Genomic DNA, 7211 nt, shown 5'->3' on the forward strand with positions numbered 1-7211 from the left:
AGATAAGGTTTTTACTGCAGGGAAGGTCAAAGGGTCATCAGCTCTGCTCTGTTTCATAGTTTAAAATACAGAGTGTAGTTTGTAAATTGCAAATATGATAGTATGATGCAATGCTCTAAAAAAAGCTATATAACTGAATACATAAACACAAAGACTCCTTTCTTTGCTACTAATGTTCTATTCATTATATGTACTACACATACAATTCAATATAACATACGTTGTTGTTTTTTTCACTTTTATGTCACTTTAAGCATATCAGCCTGATTTGGCAAAAAATCTGAGTTTACAAATTTAATCTGCTCATCCCTAATAAAGGAATGGAGAAAAGTGAATATACTGTAATTAGTGGGTTAAGGTGAAGCAACGACTTTGGGTCCACCCTTGATGGCTACCTGGCTTTTTTGGCAAAATTTGTTGGGGGTTGTATAAACAGGGCCCAAGACTCTCCCTAGGCACATACCTAAGTTGCCTTGTGTATGATCCGGCTCTGCTGCAGAGTGATAGAGGCACTATAAAATCACTTTGCAACCGTAGTTGCAATGGAAAGGGTGTATTGTATACTGTAGCAATAGTGTGCACATCACCTCCATATCCCCATCTCCCTAGAGCAGACTGATACAACCATTTAACATTTACTGGCAAAAAGCAATGTAACAAGCTAAAATATGTTTTGCCAAAAGTCCTTACAATATTACAGCTGTCCTGGAGAGATTTTTTTTCCTCAGTAGTAAAAACAAATTTTTACTTTCAAACTGTATTGCCTAGACATTAGTGCCACCTAGTGTCAAACGTAGAACGCGCAAAGAAAGTAGGAAAAATGTTTTGGACACCTGTAGCACAGGCGTAATTAACACAAGAGGAATTTTTCTTTGCGTGTATAAACAGGTTGAAGGAAGCAACAAGTATTTTTCTTTTTATTGCAAGTCAATTTCTTTGAAATGGCTGTTTAGCAGTAATCTGAAATGCATAGTTTAATGAGATAAAATAAAACAAACTAAAACTGTTTACTTTCTAAATGAAACAGGTCAGGTGTGGTCCATTGTAACGCAGGAGATAAAGTCACCCCATTCCCCCTCCCACACACACTGGCTAAGGCCAGTTCACACTGTAAAACACAATTGCAATCGCTAAGCACTTAAGGGGCCCATACACCTAACGATTTTCCCGCCGATATACAGCAGATTCGATCACTGTGATCAAATCTGCTGTGAGATTGTTGCGCAAACTCTGACAGAATGATCGATTTCCGCCCGAAATCCGTGCGGAAGATTTTGCTCGATCGCCAGCGGGTTGGGAGTGAGTCGATAGCGGCGTTCGAATCTCCGACGACCGACGCAATACAGCGGCAATACATTACCTGCTCCGCCGGCGCGTGTCCCCTGGTCTCCGCTGTCTTCTTCTCCGCTGGGTTCCGCGTTCCGATCCGGCTGGCTTCACTTCCTGTCCCGGCAGGAAATTTAAGCAGTAGAGCACCCTCTACTGTTTAAACTTCCCCGGACAGAAAGAAGTGAAGCCAGCCGGACCGGAACGCGGAACCCAGTGGAGAAGCAGACAGAGGGGATAGGCGCCGGCCAGATCAGGTAATGTATAGCTGGCGGAGGGCAGCGGCAGCTTCACAGATTGTGATCGGTTTCATGCTGAAATCGATTCACAATCTGTTTGCAGTAAAGGCAGCCGTACGATCTCTCTCCGATCAGATTCAATCAGTGAGGGATCTATCTGTTGATTGATCTGATGGCAAATCGACCAGTGTATGGCCACCTTTAGCGGTTGTGATTTCGAACACCAATTTTAAAGTGATTTTTAAAGGAATGTGCGATTTGCACATTCCTGTAATAAATATTGCTAAAAATGGTACGGGAGACTGTTTCGATTTTGTTAAACTTGGAACGCTGCCGTAACAACATTCTCATAGGGTGACACTGCTTTAGTGCGTTGCCGATCGCTGGTGATCACAATCGCTTATATTGTAAACCACCCCTAACAGCATATCAACAAGCAGGGAAGTTAGGGTATGTTAATGAGGATCTATACATTGCTGCAACAGGCATTTTCTTTTTTATCTTTTTTTTTTTTTTTTTTTTGTGGGCACAGGTTTGACAATTTAAAATTGTATATTTATGAATGTAAAAAAAAACCTATGTTCTATTAAAGCAAATGTAAAGCCAGCTAAAAAAAAGTTAGATACTCACCTATGGAGATGGAAGTCTCTGGATCCCATAGAGACTTTCCGGTCCTCTCTCTATGCCCTCAGTCCACTGTTGTCCCTCGTTGAAATTCTGGGCATTCAGGAGTCCTTGGAAGGCTTTAGAGGCGCGTGCAACGCCGAGTGCTTCCAAAGATGGTGCATCCATACTGCGGACGCGCAACCTGACCTGTTTGTCTTCAGAAGTACTCGGGGACAAGAGTACTTCAAAGCTTAATGATGACTCACAAAGGTATATTCCACCAGCTAGTCGAATAACTTTACAGGGGGAGAGCATTGGTCCGAGGGCACAGAGAGAGGGCCGGGAAGGGTCTATGGGATCCAGAGCCTTCCTGTTCCCTCTCCATAGCTATCCAACTTTTCTTTCTAGATGGCTTTAGTTTTACTTTGAATACATATAAAAATAGTCTGTACTTGACTTTGGGATTTAATAATTGCAAATAAAACAGGTCCATTAAGTTTCCAACAAAAAAGAGACAAATAGCTTTTATGCACTCTCTAGTTATCAGGATTATTTTCACAGCCAGATAAGTGTTTCGTTTTTATTTACTTTTTCAGCTGTGGCTACATTGGACTTCCTTTCCATACATGAAGCACTGTGCAACCCCTTGCTTATCCACAGCTCCACCACCACAGTGCAGGTCTGCAACTTGACCCCCTATTTATATGGTTTTCCTTTCTCCATCAGGCAGTGGCACAAATTCTGCATGATGATGGGTACAGAGCAGAGAAAGTGGGCTGTCAGGAGCTCTCTCTACATGTTCAGCGTGTGGTTTTAGATATCACTGATATGTTTGCTTTCTTTAGCAGCCTTAGGTCTCAGATAGAACTCTGAACTGCACACTTTTTGGTAAGTTCAACATCCCGTCTGCCACCCACGAGCGCCATTTGGGTGCAATTAAAATGCAGCCAAATGGCAGCGGTTTTGACACGTAGTGGCATTCCCCGGAGGCAGAGAACTAAAGCATCTGAACATGGCTGTGGCTTCGCTCAGATGTGACTCCATGGGGGTCTGTCCATCGCCAGTACCAAGCGCTAGACTGGTGCAGGAAAGCAGTTGACAGGCAGTGAATTCATCGCTTGTCAACTGTCTATCTGAAAGAGGCTTAATTTTGCTTAGCAGTAGGTACCAAACCACCAGCAAAGTGTGCCCTGCCCCAGCCAGCCCCGGCTTCATCCAGAAACCCAACCCTCACCTTCCCTGACTGCTGGAGAGCGGGTGGCAAGTGACGGTATGCAATTTATACCACGACTCTACAGACCTCTTCTTTTGAAGATGCTGAAACTAATCTGCCTGCAGCTGGAAGCATGCTTGTCTGTCAGTTTTCTGTTTGTGTTTTTCTGTGTGTGTGAACTATAACAATTATTAACATTGGTTCTGTTTTCCAATGCAGAAAACGCTTATAAAAAAGTGATTGCACTTTTATTGGACTTCCCCTTGTGTTCTGCAGGATAGTGTAATCAGATGTTATTAAGAAAGAGTCCTATAGGACTAAATAATACACAAGTCTAAATAAAAGTACTTTTTGCAGCACAAATGTGAAAGTGCAATAAATGCACATCCAACTGCTGCAGACAGACTGGATTCAACTTCTTCAAAGAGATTTCTCTGATAGCCAATTACCCTAGCAATGTATGAATTTCTGAACAGTCTCATAGCAACTATACTTTTAACAAAGTACTGCACAGATGTGCAAGTTAAGTTTGACGCTTGAGGAACTATTAGCTGAATAAATCGGAAGGACACATCTTCAATAATATTAACTTGCAAAGAGACTTGTGAAAGTTCAGCTATGTGACTTGCGTAATCCCCGCGCTATAATGCAGGCAGAACACTCTGCATGTTACAACAGGTACGCTTGGTTTCATAGCATGATGATTGGTTATGCAAGGTGCTTATTTTTGCGTATGTTAGCAGGGAATGCACTATAGTAAGAGTGGAATATCACTTTAAAAGGAACTCAGCACCAAGAAAATAGGAAAGCAAAAAAAGCATATCAAAAAACCTCCCCAGCCCCCCCCCCCCCCCCCCCAAGTAAGGTCCATAAGGTGTGGGCTGTTGGGGGATAGGGAGGGGTGGCAGCAAGCATTTAATTACCCTTGGGGGGCTTATCCCTAGCTGCTCCTTTTTCTCAAGGGTTATCTGCTGATCTGTTGTTGGTCACATTTTGGTGCTTTTTAGATTATTATCTCACTTGTGTAGAGCTTTACAATCACTTATTTGAATTTTGACAATTGCATAGTTATCATGGCTCCCTAAGGCTAAGTTCACAGTGTTGCTTTGTAGCGATACATAACGACAGCATTGTAACATATTCTTATTTTCAATTCAAGTGGTTACATTTTAACTCTGAAGTTTAAACAGCAGCCATGTCTAGTGTAACCTAAAGTCTAGTTCTCACAGTTCTCAACAAATACAAATAATGAGCTTTTGAGCATTTCAGCACTCTCCTGACATCTGGATTGTTTGCTCAGATAGATAAAAGTATTTTGACTGCTATTTACTATTCAGGAGAGCCGGAGCTGCATTAGACTGCCTCAGATGCATAAATAAAGTACTGGGTTTATTAACTGTTACAATGCAAAAATAAATACATAGAAAAGTGAACACAGGTAAGTTCTAAGTAGGCTTGGTACTATATGTACCTATGTTTATCTCGTGTCACGTCAGTTCAGGTAGGTTTTAAGCAAGGTAAAATCTCCCCAAAAGGAATAATAAAGAGGAGAGATGAGGAGCTAATAATTTTGATTACATTTTTGTTTCGTTTTATGCCCCTAAAAATTGGACCAATTAAAACCCTTCAACTGTTGCATCTGAATGGTCCAATTGCAAGCTGCATCTGGATAAAAGTAGCAAAGTTTACATCAGCTAAATTATTAGCACATCATAGATCATCCCTGATAGTGTCACTTCTATTTTGAAATGTATGACACCATTTTTTTCTAGAATCAGATGGAAAACAAATTGAGTAACAGTTAATTTGCCTGTATGTATGGCGTACACATGGGTGTGTGAAAGCATTAAACCGGTTTACCTCTGACATGCTATAGAGCCATAACATTGCAATTAAGCTCTAGCTAGTCAGTATCTGCCAAGCAGCAATTAGTTCCGTTACAAAACAGCCACAGGAAGAACATTATTTGCCTAAATTTTTACTTCCAGTAATCGTCTTGCGCAATAACACATTGTCACGATAATCAAGTTATGTTCCAGCAAGTAATTAAGCCGCAGTAAGTGAAATCAGATGCAATTCTCTGAGATAACGTTTTTGTTTTGAGTTGCCTATTAGCGAAATTCTAATCATTCACAGGGAAAGAAAGGTTTGCTTTGTTTGGGAAATTTTAAGAGATTAGAACAAGCTTGCATTAAGACACCTGAAGTGAGAGGGATATGGAGCCTGACATTTAAAAAATACACATTGGGGAGCGTGGCTTGGCCACTAACAGGAATGGTTGCCGGCATCCCAGTATTACACAACGTTCCAGCCCCAGGGCATTGAATAAATAATCCCCTATGTACAGTGCTTTGTACTGGGAGACAGTGGGCCAAGACCCAAAATTCACCACTGAAGGATTTTTCCCCTTATGGATGAGAGCAATTTTAAATTGTCAGAGCTACTCCCTTTCATGTGTCAATAACTTTATCATTACTTATTACAACAAAATGACCCATATCTTGATTTTCACCACTAATTAGGCTTCCTTTGAGTGGTACATTTTGCTAAGAATTATTTTATTCTAAATGCACGTTTATGGGAATAAGAAAAAAATGAAAAAAAAAATTATTTCTTAGTTTTCGGCCATCATAGTTTTCAAATAAAACATTCTACGGTGGATAAAACGCACATATTTTTATTTGTTCATTTGTTTCGGTTATTGCAAGGTTTAAAATATTTTCCCAGTACACTGTATGGAGATATTTTATTTGGAAATAAAGGTGTATTTCTTTTGGTTTCCATTCTGCGTCCGTCACTAGCACACAGTGGCGAGGTACCTATATCTATGCCACTGGAACGGTCCTCTCACGGGGCATAGATATTCTGCCTTAAAACCAGAAAGTGGTTAAGCAATGCTAGAGAGGAATCTCCGAACTCTTCCCCCCTGGTAACAAGCTGACCCTCTTTTGCACTCTATGATTGCGCTGGGTCTCTTACAAGTTTTCTCAGGACCAGGGAAAATGTTTAAAGTCATAGTTAGCGTTCACTACCGACCTTTTTTCAGTTTACAATACCGATTGCCGTTTTTCCACTCCCTTCTACTGGCTAGCTTGTCACTTAGCACGGATAATGCCATGTGTAGCCCCTTAGTGGAACGACTCTCTCACACAAGAGAAATGTTGTTTTTTCTTGTTCATGTTAAAGGAAACCTGTAATACAAAAATCTGCCCCTGGGCTGTACTTACCACAGAAGGAGGAAGCCTCTGGATCCTAATGAGGTTTCCCTGTCCTCCTCACCCTCTTACAATTCAGCACTGTCAGCAACCAAACACCACGTGTGGCAACATTTACAATCTGCGCTCCTGTGCAGCCGCAGTATCAGCTTTCCAATCGGGCTCAGGTGGAAACAGCCAAGCCCTGCACTGTAGGCACTGCACAGCGGAACTGATTGGGCTTTTCTATTTCTGCCAGAGCCTGATCAGAAATCTGATGCTGCGGCTGCACAGGAGAGCAGATTGTAAATGTTGCCACACATAGTGTTCAGCGGCTGCCACGCCGTGGGAGGGGTTTCACCACAATAACAGCCAAACAGACTCCCCGATGATCTATTTGAGAAAAGATAAAGATTTCTCATAGGAAAGTAGGTATCAGCTACTGATTGGGACGAAGGCCAGTCCTGGGTCAAAGTTTTCTTTAAGCTATGTACACATGCATGATCAAAGTCAGCTGAGGCGGCCGATAACGACCACCTCAGATGATAATCAGGCGTATGTATAGCAGCCTCCAACTCGCCAGGCAGATCAACATGGCAGAGCAATGGCCAACTCCATTGTACACGCCAAGAG

This window comes from Hyperolius riggenbachi, chromosome 9 (genome assembly GCF_040937935.1).
Source record: "Hyperolius riggenbachi isolate aHypRig1 chromosome 9, aHypRig1.pri, whole genome shotgun sequence".
Lineage (NCBI taxonomy): Eukaryota > Metazoa > Chordata > Amphibia > Anura > Hyperoliidae > Hyperolius > Hyperolius riggenbachi.